The following is an 11,432-nucleotide window of genomic DNA, read 5'->3' as shown; positions in this document are numbered from 1 at the left end:
TGTCCTCCCATCTCCACCCACACACCCTTCCCAGTCTCTGATACCTATTATATCTATCCTCTACCTCCGTAAGATCAACTTTTTTAGCTCCCACATATGAGCGAGAGCATGCAATATTTGACTTTCTGTGCCTAGGTTATTTCACCTAACATAATGACTTTCAGTTCTATCCATGTTGCTCCAAATGACATAATTTCATTTTTTTATGGCTAATAATATTCTATTGTGTATATATACCATTTTATTTATCCATGCATCTGACAGTAAACACTTAGGTTGTTTTCATATCTTTGCTATTGTGAATGGTTCTGCAATAAACATGCCAGCACAGGATCCCTCGATATACAGATTTGTTTATTTCTTTTTTTAATATATTCAGTAGTGGGATTACTGTATCACATGGCAGTTCTATTATTTTAGCTTTTCAAGAAATCTCTATATTTTTATAATGGTTTTGCAAATTTACATTTGTACCAACAGTGTATAAGGCTTCTCTTTTCTCCACATCCTCACCAGCATCTGTTATTTTTTTGTCTTTTTAATGATAGCCATTCTAACTGGGGCAAGATGTCATCTCATTGTGGTTTTGATTTTTGTTTCCCTGATGATTAGTAATGTTGAGTATTTTGTCATATACCTGTTGGTTATTTGTATGTCTTCACTTGACAATTGTCTATTCAGGTCCTTAGCCCACTTTTTAATGGGGCTAATAGTTGAAAAACTATTTTTTTTTATTGTTGAACTGTTTGAGTTCCTTGTATAATCTGGATGTTAGTCCCTTGTTGGATGAGTAATTTGCAAATATTTCCTCCCATCCAGCAGGTTGTTTCTTCACTCTATTGACTGTATCCTTTGCTGTGCAGAAGCTTTTAGGTTAATATAGTTTTATTTGTCTATTTTTGTTATATTTGTCTGTGCTTTAGCCACGAAATCTTTCCCTAGACTGATGTCTTGAAATATTTTTTTAAGTTTTTTTTTTCCTGGCAATTTTATAGTTTCAGGTTTTGTATTTTAGTCTTCAATCCATCTGATATAATTTTTGTATGTGTAGGAGATATAGGTCCAGTTTCATTTTTCTGCATATAGGTATTCAATTTTCCCAAACTCATTTAATGCAAAGGGTATCTTTTCTCAGTGTACGTTCTTGATGCCTTAATTGAAAAACAGGTGGCCGTAAATACATATATTTATTTCTGGACTCTATTTCATTGGTCTATATGTCTGTTTTTGTACCAATGCCATGCTGTTTTGGTTACTATGGCCTTGTAATATATTTCGAAGTCACATAATATGATGCCTGTGACTTGATTCTTTTGCTCAGAATTGCTTTGGCTATTCTGGCTCTTTTTTGGTTCCATCTGAATTTTATGACTGTTTTTTCTATTTCTGTAAAAAATGATGTTTTGATAAGAGATTTCATTATATTTGTAGATTGCTTTGGGCAGTATCGTTATTTTAAGGGCATTAGTTTTTGTTTATCCATGAAGATGGGATATCTTTTCATTTCTTTGCATCATCTTCAATTTTTTTTTCATCAGCTATTTGTAGTTTTACTTGTAGATGTCTTTCACCTCTGGGTAAAATTTGTTTCTAGATATTTTACTTTATTATGGCTATTGGAAATGAGATTGCCTTCCTGACTTGGTTCTCAGCTGAATTGTTGGAGTATAAAACTACTACTGATTTTTGTACATTGATTTAGTATCCTGCAACTTCCCTAAATTTATCAAAATTGCGTTTTTGTTGGAGTCTTTAGGTTTTTTCAGATATAAGATCGTATCATCAAAAAGAGGGTCAATTTGACTTCCTCTTTACAATTTTGTGTCTTTTATTTCTTTCTCTGGCCTGATTGCTCTGGCTAGGACTTCCAGTATTCTGAGGAATAGAAGTGGTGAAAGGGGGCATCCTTGTCTTGTTCTAGAGCTTAGAGGAAAAGCTTCCAGGTTTTCCTCATTCAGTATGATGCTAACTGTGGGTTTGTTATATAAGCTCTTTATTATTTTGAGATATGTTCCTTCTATTCATAGTTTGTTGAGAGTTTTTTTTATCATAAAGGGATATTAAATTTTATCAAATGTTTTTTATGCTTCTATTGAGATGATCATATGGTTTTTCTCCTTCATTCTGTTAATGTCATGTATCATGTTTATTGGTTTGTATATGTTGAGCCATCCTTGGCATCCCTGGGATAAATCCCACTTGATCATGGTGTCTTCCTTTTGATCTGCTGTTGTATTCAGTTTGCTAGTATGTTGTTGATTTTTAAGTCTAGGTTCATCAGGGGTATTGGCCTGTAAGTTTTCTTTTCTTTTCTTTTTTCTTTCTCTCTGTCTCTCTTCTTGTGTGTGTGTGTCCTTGTTTGGTTTTGGTATCAGATTAATGCAGGCCTCATAGAATGAGTTAGGAAAAGTTTCCTTCACTTTGAGTTTTTGGAATAGTTTCAGGAGGATGGTATAGTTCATTATATGTTTTGCACAATTCGACTGTGAATTCTTCCTGTCCTGTTTTATTTATTATTATTATTGATTAAATCTTGCTACCCATAATTGGTGGATTCAGGTTTTCTATTTCTTTCTGATTCAGTCTTGATAGTTTATAGGTTTCTATGAATTTACCCATTTCCTTTAGGTTTTTCAGTTTGTTAGTATATATTTGTTCATAATAATCTCCAATGACTTTTAATATTTATGTGGTATCTTTTGTAATGTCTCCCTTTCTTCATTTCTGATTTTTCAAAATTTGGGTCTTCTCTTGGTTAGTCTAGCTAGTGGGTTTTCAATTTCTTTTATCTTTTTGAAGAACCTAGTTTCTGTTTTTTAGTCTCTATTTCATTTAGTTCTGCTCTGATCTTTATTGTTTGATTCCTTCTGTTAATTTGGGTTTGGTTTGCTCCTGCTCCATTTAGTTCCTTGAGGTACATGTTGGGTTGTTTATTTGAAGTATTTTGACTTTTATATAGGTATTTTTATACAGGCATTTACTGCTTCCCTCTTAGCATTTTCTGTATCCCGCAGGTTTGAGTATGTTTTGTTTCCATTTTCATTTATTTCAAGAATATTTTTTATTTCCATCTTAATTTCTTCATTCTTAATTCTTTGTTGACCCAATGGAGGTTCAGGAGTATGTTGTTTACTTTCTATGTATTTGTATAATTTTCAAAATTCCTCTTAGTATTGATTTCCAATTTTATTCCATTGTGATGTGAGAAGATACTTTATATAATTTTGATTTTTTTTAATTTGAGACATATTTTGTGGCCTAACATATGGTCTATCCTGGAGAATGTTCCATGTGCTGATGAGAATAAGGTATCTTCTGTAGTTGTTGGACAAAATGTCCTGTAAATGTCTGTTAGGTCCATTTGGTCTAATGTCCAGTTTAAATCCTGTTTCTTTATTGATTTTCTGTCTAGATGATCTGTCTAACTCTTAAAGTGGAGTGTTGAAGTCCCCCACTATTATTGCATTGGAGTCTATTTTTCTCTTTAGATCTAGCTATATTTGCTTTGTAAATCTGGGTGCACCAGTGTTTGGTGCATATTTATTTAGAATTGTTATTTCTTCTTGTTGGATTGATCTCTCTGTCATTATATAGTGACTTTTTTATTTTTATTTTTTACTGTTTTTGTCTTAAGGTTTGTTTCATCTGATATAAGTATAGTTATTCCTGCTTGCTTTGTCTTGCTTTGCATCTTTGTCTTCCATTTGTGTGAAATACCGTTTCTTTCTTTTTACTTGAGTTTATACGTGTTTTGCAGGTAAAGTATGTTTTTTGTAGGAAGCATATAATTGGATCATGTTTCTTTATCCATTTAGCCAGTCTACATATTCTTAAGTGGAGAATTTAATCATTTACATTCAGAGTTATGGCCGATATGTAAGGCTTTGTTCTTGTCATATTGTTAATTGCTTTCTGGTTGTTTTGCATATTCTTAGTTCCTTTCCTTTTTTTCTATTGCCTTTGTGGTTTGGTGATTATGTATAATGGTACCATTTGAGTTATTTCTCTTTCTCATTTGTGTGTTTGCTTTACTGTTGAATTTATACTTTAATGTGTTTTCATGATGGCAAATGTTGTCCTTTCAGCTTCAGATTCCCCTGAGCATTTCCTGTAGACCAGCCTAGTGGTGATGAATTCCCTCAGCATTTGCTTGTTTGGGAAAGACTTTATTTTTCTTTCATTCATGAAGGGTAATTTTGTTGACACAGTGTCATGGCATATTTTTCTTTCAGTGCTTTGAATATGTCATTCCATTATCTCTTGACCTGTAAGGTTTCTGCCGAGAAATTCACTATTAGTCCGATGGGTGTTCTTTATAAGGTGTAGATGTGGGCTGGGTGCGGTGGTGCTCATGCCTGTAATCCCAGCACTTTGGGAGGTCGAGGCAGGCGGATTGCGGGGTCAGGAGTTCGAGACCAGCCTGGCAAACAAGTGAAACTCCATCTCTACTAAAAATACAATAAATTAGCCAGGTGTGGTGGTGTGCACTTGTAATCCCAGCTACATGGGAGGCTGAGGCAGGAGAGTCACATGAGCCTGGGAAGTGGAGGTTGCAGTGAGCTGAGATTGCCCCATTGCATTTCAGCCTGGGTGACAGTGCAAGACTCTGTCTTGAAAAAAAAAAAAAAAAGGTGTAGATGCTTTTCTGTTACATTTTAAAGACTCCTCTCTTTGTCTTTGGTTGTAGACAGTTTGCCCAAAATGTACTGTCAAGAAGAACTTTTTGCATTGTATTCATTTGAGGATCTTTGAGCTTCCTGTATCTGGGTATCTAAGTCTCTTGCTAGACTTGGGAAGTTTTCATCTAGCATTTTGTTAAATAGGTTTTCTAATCTTTTCTTTCTCTCTTTGCCCTCAGGGACACTGATAATTCAAATATTCCATTACTTTATGTTGTCCCAAATGTCACAAAGGCTTTGCTCATTCTTTTTTATTTTATCTTTATCTTTTTCTGACTGGATTATTTCAAAAGACCAGTCTTCAAGTTCTGAGATTTTTTCTTCTGCTTGGTCTCATCTATTTTTGAAGCTTTCAAATGTATTTTGCATTTTAGTAAATGAATTATTCAGTTTCAGAATTTCCGTTTGATTCTTTTTTAAAATAGTTATCTTTCTGGCAATTTTTTTAAATTTATGACCTGAATCATTTTTCTGATTCCTCTAAATTTTTTTTTTTTTCAGAATTCTCTTGTGTCTCATTGAGCTTCTTTAAAATTGGTATTTTGCATCTTTATTTGGGATTTTGTTTCTTTCTTTCTTTTTTTTTTTTTTTTGAGATGGAGTCTTGCTCTGTCACACAGGCTGGAGTGCAGTGGCACGATCTCGGCTCACTGCAAGCTCCGCCTCCTGGGTTCACACCATTCTCCTGCCTCAGCCTCTCCGAGTAGCTGGGACTACAGGCACCCGCCACCATGCCCGGCTAATTTTTTTGTATTTTTAGTAGAGACAGGGTTTCACTGTGGTCTCAATCTCCTGACCTCATGATCTGCCCACCTCAGCCTCCCAAAGTGCTGGGATTACAAGCGTGAGCCACCGTGCCTGGCCAGGATTTTGTTTCTTTAATTGGGATCTGTTGCTGGAAAATTATTGAGTTCCTTTGGAGGTGTTGTATTTCCTTACTTGTTCATGTTTCCTGCATCCTTACGTTGATATCTGCACATCTGGTGTAACAGACACTTCTTTCAAGTTTTTTAATTTGATTTCATGGGGCAGAACTTTTCCTGAAGATGTATATTTGTTTGCAGTTGAGTAGGTCACTCTGGCTTTGATATTGGGTGTATGCAGTAGGGTAGTCTCTGTGTGATTTCTTCAGCTATGAACAGGGTCAGTGGTATTTGCGATTTCCTTAGTGGCTTAGGGTGTAGTTGTTAGTGGAGGCTATGATGAAGTTTTTATGGGTTCTAAGATGCCTGGTGGGCCAGTCTTCAGGCCCCGGTGGTGGTAGCAGTGGGTTGAATAAACCTGTCCTTGAGCCTCAGAGTGATGTATGCTGCCACTGGTATTAGCAGGTCCAGGTAGGCCAGTAGTGGCATCTGTGGGCAAGGCATGCAAGTGGGTTCTTAGGTCTCCAGGCAGTGGTGTGATGTGGGTGATGGCAGAAGCAGTGGTGGAGCAACCCACTGGACCCCAGGTAGTCCATTCTGGTATTGGTGGTGGTTGTGATAAGTTGAGTGGGCCAGTCTGCTGACCTGCAGGTGGCTCATGTGGGTGACTGCCAGCTGTGGTGGTATCAACAGGTTGGGTCAGCCCATCTTCAGACCCCAGGAGGAATGTTCAGGTACCATTGGTGGTGAACTGGGCTGAGAGACCCCCAGGCCCCTAAATGGCATAATAGAGTAGTAGGGAAATGGGACTGAGTTGATAACCTTGTCCTCAGGTTCCCTGGAAGTGTGTTCAGGCAGTGGCTGTGATAGGCAGGGGCAGATGGTTCCTAGGCTGCTGGCAGAATTGTCAGGTTTGGGCAGCAGTGGCTGCACTGCAGGCTGCCTCCAGGGAGGGCAAGGCCACTCTCAGTGGGAGCAGCTAAAGCAGTAAGCTGTGGAGCTTGCAGTTTGCTCACACCTTGGTCTCTTAGCAGCCTACAGCAGTGGCAGTGGTATTTGTCCTCAGGGCTTGTTAAAGGGCCCAGCTTTCCCTCTCCTTCTTTGGCCTGGTGGCCCTAGGGAAGATCATAGTGCTTTGGAGGCTGGGCTGTCAAAATGGCACTGGCTGTGGGCCTGCTACCAGGGAGGGCAGTGCCACTCTCAGTGGGAGCAGCAGGGGCAGACAGCTGTGGTGTGTACAGTTTCTTCACATCTTGGCCCCACAATAATCTGCAGTAGTGGTGGGATTTGTCCTCGGAAGAAAGTGCCCATCCTCCTCTTGTCCTCCTTGGCCCAGTGGCAGCTATGGCAGTGATGGTCCCAGGGTAGGACAAAGTCCTCTGGGGGCTGAGCTCTCAGAATGACACAATGTTACAGTTGCACAAGGCTCAGAAGCCTGTGGGACTCAGCCTAAGTTCCCTTTCTGAACTGATGCCTCTGTACAATCTCTAGGCAGCTCCCTATGTTAGTCTTGACCCTCATGAGGGTTGAGGGGCTCTCCAGTGCCTAGAATTGAAGTTCATGACAGAATTTGGAGCCCTGAAGTTCTCACTGACCATTTCCCTGCATCTGGGAGCTTCTCCCAACTCCCAGGCAATCTTGGCTGAGCAGGCTGCCTCACTTCCCTCTCCTTCTTCGTTTTCAGTGCTTCCTGTCACTTCTCTGTTGAATTCCAGTGTTCTTTCTTAGATTTGTGATTATCTACTTCCTATTTTGTTCCTTCTCTGTGGAAGGGGCTCATACTAGCTGCATCTGGTCAGCTATCTTGCCTCTGTCTCTCCCAGTGACTTTTGATAAAAATGCCAAGGTATTTCAATGGGGAATGTATTCATTAATCAACAAATGGCATAATCAAAAAGTGAACATTGACCCTTACTTTCACCATACAGAAAAATTAACTCAAAATGCATCATAGACCTAAATGTAAGTGTGAAAAACAAAACATTTCTGGAAGAATATGCAAGAAAAATCTTTGGGACCTCTAGCTATACAAAGATATCTTAGATTGGACATATGCTCACAAACACATACAAGATATAGAAATAATAGACACATTGAACTTTACCAAATATAAAACATTTGCCTTTTAAAAAACAACATTTAGGAAATAAAAAGGCAGGCCAAGGACTGAAAGAAAATATTTTCAAAAACTATATCCGATACTGAACTTGTACAAAATACATAAAGAATGCTTAATTTCAATTATAAAGACCACATTTTTAAAATAAGCAAAACATTTTTTAAGATATAATATCATAACTTTATTCAGGAGATAATCAAATACGATACAGGGCTGACACTGACAAACAGCCATGCATAAAAATTATATAAATCTGCTTGCTAGATTTTCCAGAAGAGGCCCAGTCATTATAAACAAGAAAGAAAAAACAGGAGGGTGCCTAAACGACTGCAGTCTTTCAAGCAAGTGCAAACGTTCCCACACTCCCTTGTAGCAAAGGCAGCCCCAGGTGAAAGTGGTCTTACTAGCAGGAAGATTAGGAGGCAGCAGCTGTGCAGAAGCCATGTTTCCTGGCCCCGCCAGAGCTCAACAGTAGGCCTCGTTGAACTCCTGGACGGCCCACCGCTTCTCAGTTGCCTGCTTGAGTAGGGTGGACTCTTTTCACCAGTCTGTCAAACTCCTCCCCAAGTATTTCATAAGAGTTCAGGACCTGTCTTGACTTCTCCATGTGCTGCTCCTGTAGGTGAATGGCTCCCTCCAAACGGTCCCTAAGCAGACAAGGAACTTCCACTTTCTCAGCAGTGTGTTGGACAAAATCTTTAACTCTTCTATCCTCAGCTTAAGTATCATAGCACCACACTTGACTTCCAGGTACTGGGCATTGATGTGGTCTAACTCGGAGTGAGTCTTCAGCCGGTATTCCTGAAGAAGCCTCTGCAGCAAAGTGAGGCAGCGGAGAAGCACCTGGAAGTAGGTGGCACTCTTCTTCTCCAGCAGCACCATCTGCTCCTTTTGCTGGCTCTTGGCATCCTGGCACTGCTGCTTCCTACCCACTAGGACCTCTGCAAGTTTCCACATGTTTGCTGCCTTCACGGTTTCACTGTCAGCATCTGAATTGGGATCATAGTACCAGAGCAGAGTGAAACATTTCTTCTTGAGCTCCTCCTCCACTTCTTGCTGTAGCAGAGCCCTCATCCACACAAAATCCTCTGAGAGTGGCATGGATTCCAGAAGGTCCGCTTTCTCCAGCTCTAGCAGTGAAGGTATCTCCCTCTCCTGCCTAGGAACTAAGAGCCATGTCAGTTCAGTTATGAGTAGCCGCTGTTCAAGGGTCTCATGAAAACTTTTGTCCTCAGAAGTTAAATTTGTGTCTTATATCTTCACACAAGTCCACAAGCAACTCTTGAATAACTCCACGTAAAATCTCAGACCTCAACCATGTTGTCTTATGCAGGCGAACTTCCTTCCATGCCTTGTTGAAGTATTTCCATCCTTTCTCCAGGTGAGCAGAAATCCCTGAATGCCTTTTGATTTTCTTGGGATTCTAATACTGGGGCAGCTGAAGCTCTCAAGGGGGTGCCAAGATCCTCAGCTGGGGCAGGCTGGACAGCCCCGTCTGTCTACACCCAGGACCCACCCCACCCCGGGGCTCCGGAACTTGCTCCGGAACCTCTCATTCAGGCCCACCGCAGGGGCTAGGGGAAGCGAGGCCCAGGAGGACCGTGCTGGAAGGCCCTCCGGGAAGGGGAACGGGCAGCAAAACATTTTAATAGACACTTCACCAAAGTAGATATGCAGATAGCAAATAAGCACATTTTTAAATATTCAAGATTGTTAGTCATTAGAAAAATGCAAATACCCAACTAGAATGGTAAAATTTCTAAACGCTCACCATTCCAAGTTTTGGCAAGTTATATGGAGGAACGGGAGCTCATATACATTGCTGGTGGGAATGTAAAATTGTATGGTCATTTCTGGAGGTTTAAACATATAAGTAGACTACAGAGTTAAACATGTTCATACTTACCATACAGCCTAGAAAATCTGCTGTTTGTTTTTACTCGAGAGAAATAAAAACATAAGTCAACTCAAAGACACATACTTAACTGTTTATAGAAGTTTTACTTATAGCTCCAAACTTGAAACAATTCAAATTTCTACCAATCAGGAATATTTTTAATTAGACATAATTTTATTTTATTTTATTTTTATTTATTTTTTATTATACTTTAAGTTTTAGGGTACATGTGCACAATGTGCAGGTTAGTTACATATGTATACATGTGCCATGTTGGTGTGCTGCACCCATTAACTCATCATTTAATATTAGGTGTATCTCCTAATGCTATCCCTCCTCCCTCCCCCCACCCCACAACAGGTCCTGGTGTGCGATGTTCCCCTTCCTGTGTTCATGTGTTCTCATTCTTCAGTTCCCACCTATGAGTGAGAACATGTGGTGTTTGGTTTTTTGTCCTTGCCATAGTTTGCTGAGAATGATGGTTTCCAGCTTCATCCATGTCCCTACAAAGGACATGAACTCATCACTTTTTATGGCTGCATAGTATTGCATGGTGTGTATGTGCCACATTTTCTTAATCCAGTCTATCATTGTTGGACATTTTGATTGGTTCCAAGTCTTTGCTATTGTGAATAGTGCCACAATAAACATACGTGTGCATGTGTCTTTATAGCAGCATGATTTATAATCCTTTGGGTATATACCCAGTAATGGGATTGCTGGGTCAAATGGTATTTCTAGTTCAAGATCCCTGAGGAATCGCCACACTGACTTCCACAATGGTTGAACTAGTTTACAGTCCCACCAACAGTGTAAAAATGTTCCTATTTCTCCACATCCTCTCCAGCACCTGTTGTTTCCTGACTTTTTAATGATGGCCATTCTAACTGGTGTGAGATGGTATCTCATTGTGGTTTTGATTTGCATTTCTCTGATGGCCAGTGATGATGAGCGTTTTTTCATGTGTCTTTTGGCTGCATAAATGTCTTCTTTTGAGAAGTGTCTGTTCATATCCTTTGCCCACTTTTTGATGGGGTTTTTTTTTCTTGTAAATTTTTTTGAGTTCATTGTAGATTCTGGATATTAGCCCTTTGTCAGATGAGTAGATTGCAAAAATTTCCTCCCATTCTGTAGGTTGCCTGTTCACTCTGATGGTAGTTTCTTTTGCTGTGCAGAAGCTCTTTAGTTTAATTAGATCCCATTTGTCAATTTTGGCTTTTGTTGCCATTGCTTTTGGTGTTTTAGACATGAAGTCCTTGCCCATGCCTATGTCCTGAATGGTATTGCCTAGGTTTTCTTCTAGGGTTTTTATGGTTTTAGGTCTAACATGTACGTCTTTAATCTATCTTGAATTAATTTTTGTATAAGGTGTAAGGAAGGGATCCAGTTTCAGCTTTCTACATATGGCTAGCCAGTTTTCCCAGCACCATTTATTAAATAGGGAATCATTTCCCCATTTCCTGTTTTTGTCAGGTTTGTCAAAGATCAGATGGTTGTAGATATGCAGCATTATTTCTCTGGACTATGTTCTGTTCCATTGGTCTATATCTCTGTTTTGGTACCAGTACCATGCTGTTTTGGTTACTGTAGCCTTGTAGTATAGTTTGAAGTCAGATAGCATGATGCCTCCAGCTTTGTTCTTTTGGCTTAGGATTGACTTGGCAATGCGGGCTCTGTTTTGGTTCCATATGAACTTTAAAGTAGTTTTTTCCAATTGTGTGAAGAAAGCCATTGGTAGCTTGATGGGGATGGCATTGAATCTATAAATTACCTTGGGCAGTATGGCCATTTTCACAATATTCATTCTTCCTACCCATGAGCATGGAATGTTCTTCCATTTGTTTGTATCCTCTTTTATTTCATTGAGCAGTGGT

At 39.4% G+C, this 11,432-nt stretch overlaps 1 pseudogene; it reads right to left on the bottom strand.

Annotated features, from left to right (window-relative positions):
- Positions 1–8,126: 8,126 nt before the first annotated feature.
- On the bottom strand, positions 8,127–9,305 carry LOC100604618 (annotated as a pseudogene).
- Between the last annotated feature and the right edge of the window lie 2,127 nt (positions 9,306–11,432).

The sequence above is a fragment of the Nomascus leucogenys genome, chromosome 12 (genome assembly GCF_006542625.1).
Source record: "Nomascus leucogenys isolate Asia chromosome 12, Asia_NLE_v1, whole genome shotgun sequence".
Taxonomy (NCBI): domain Eukaryota; kingdom Metazoa; phylum Chordata; class Mammalia; order Primates; family Hylobatidae; genus Nomascus; species Nomascus leucogenys.
Note: the sequence above shows the minus strand (reverse complement) of the source record. Positions and strands in the feature narration are given on the sequence as shown.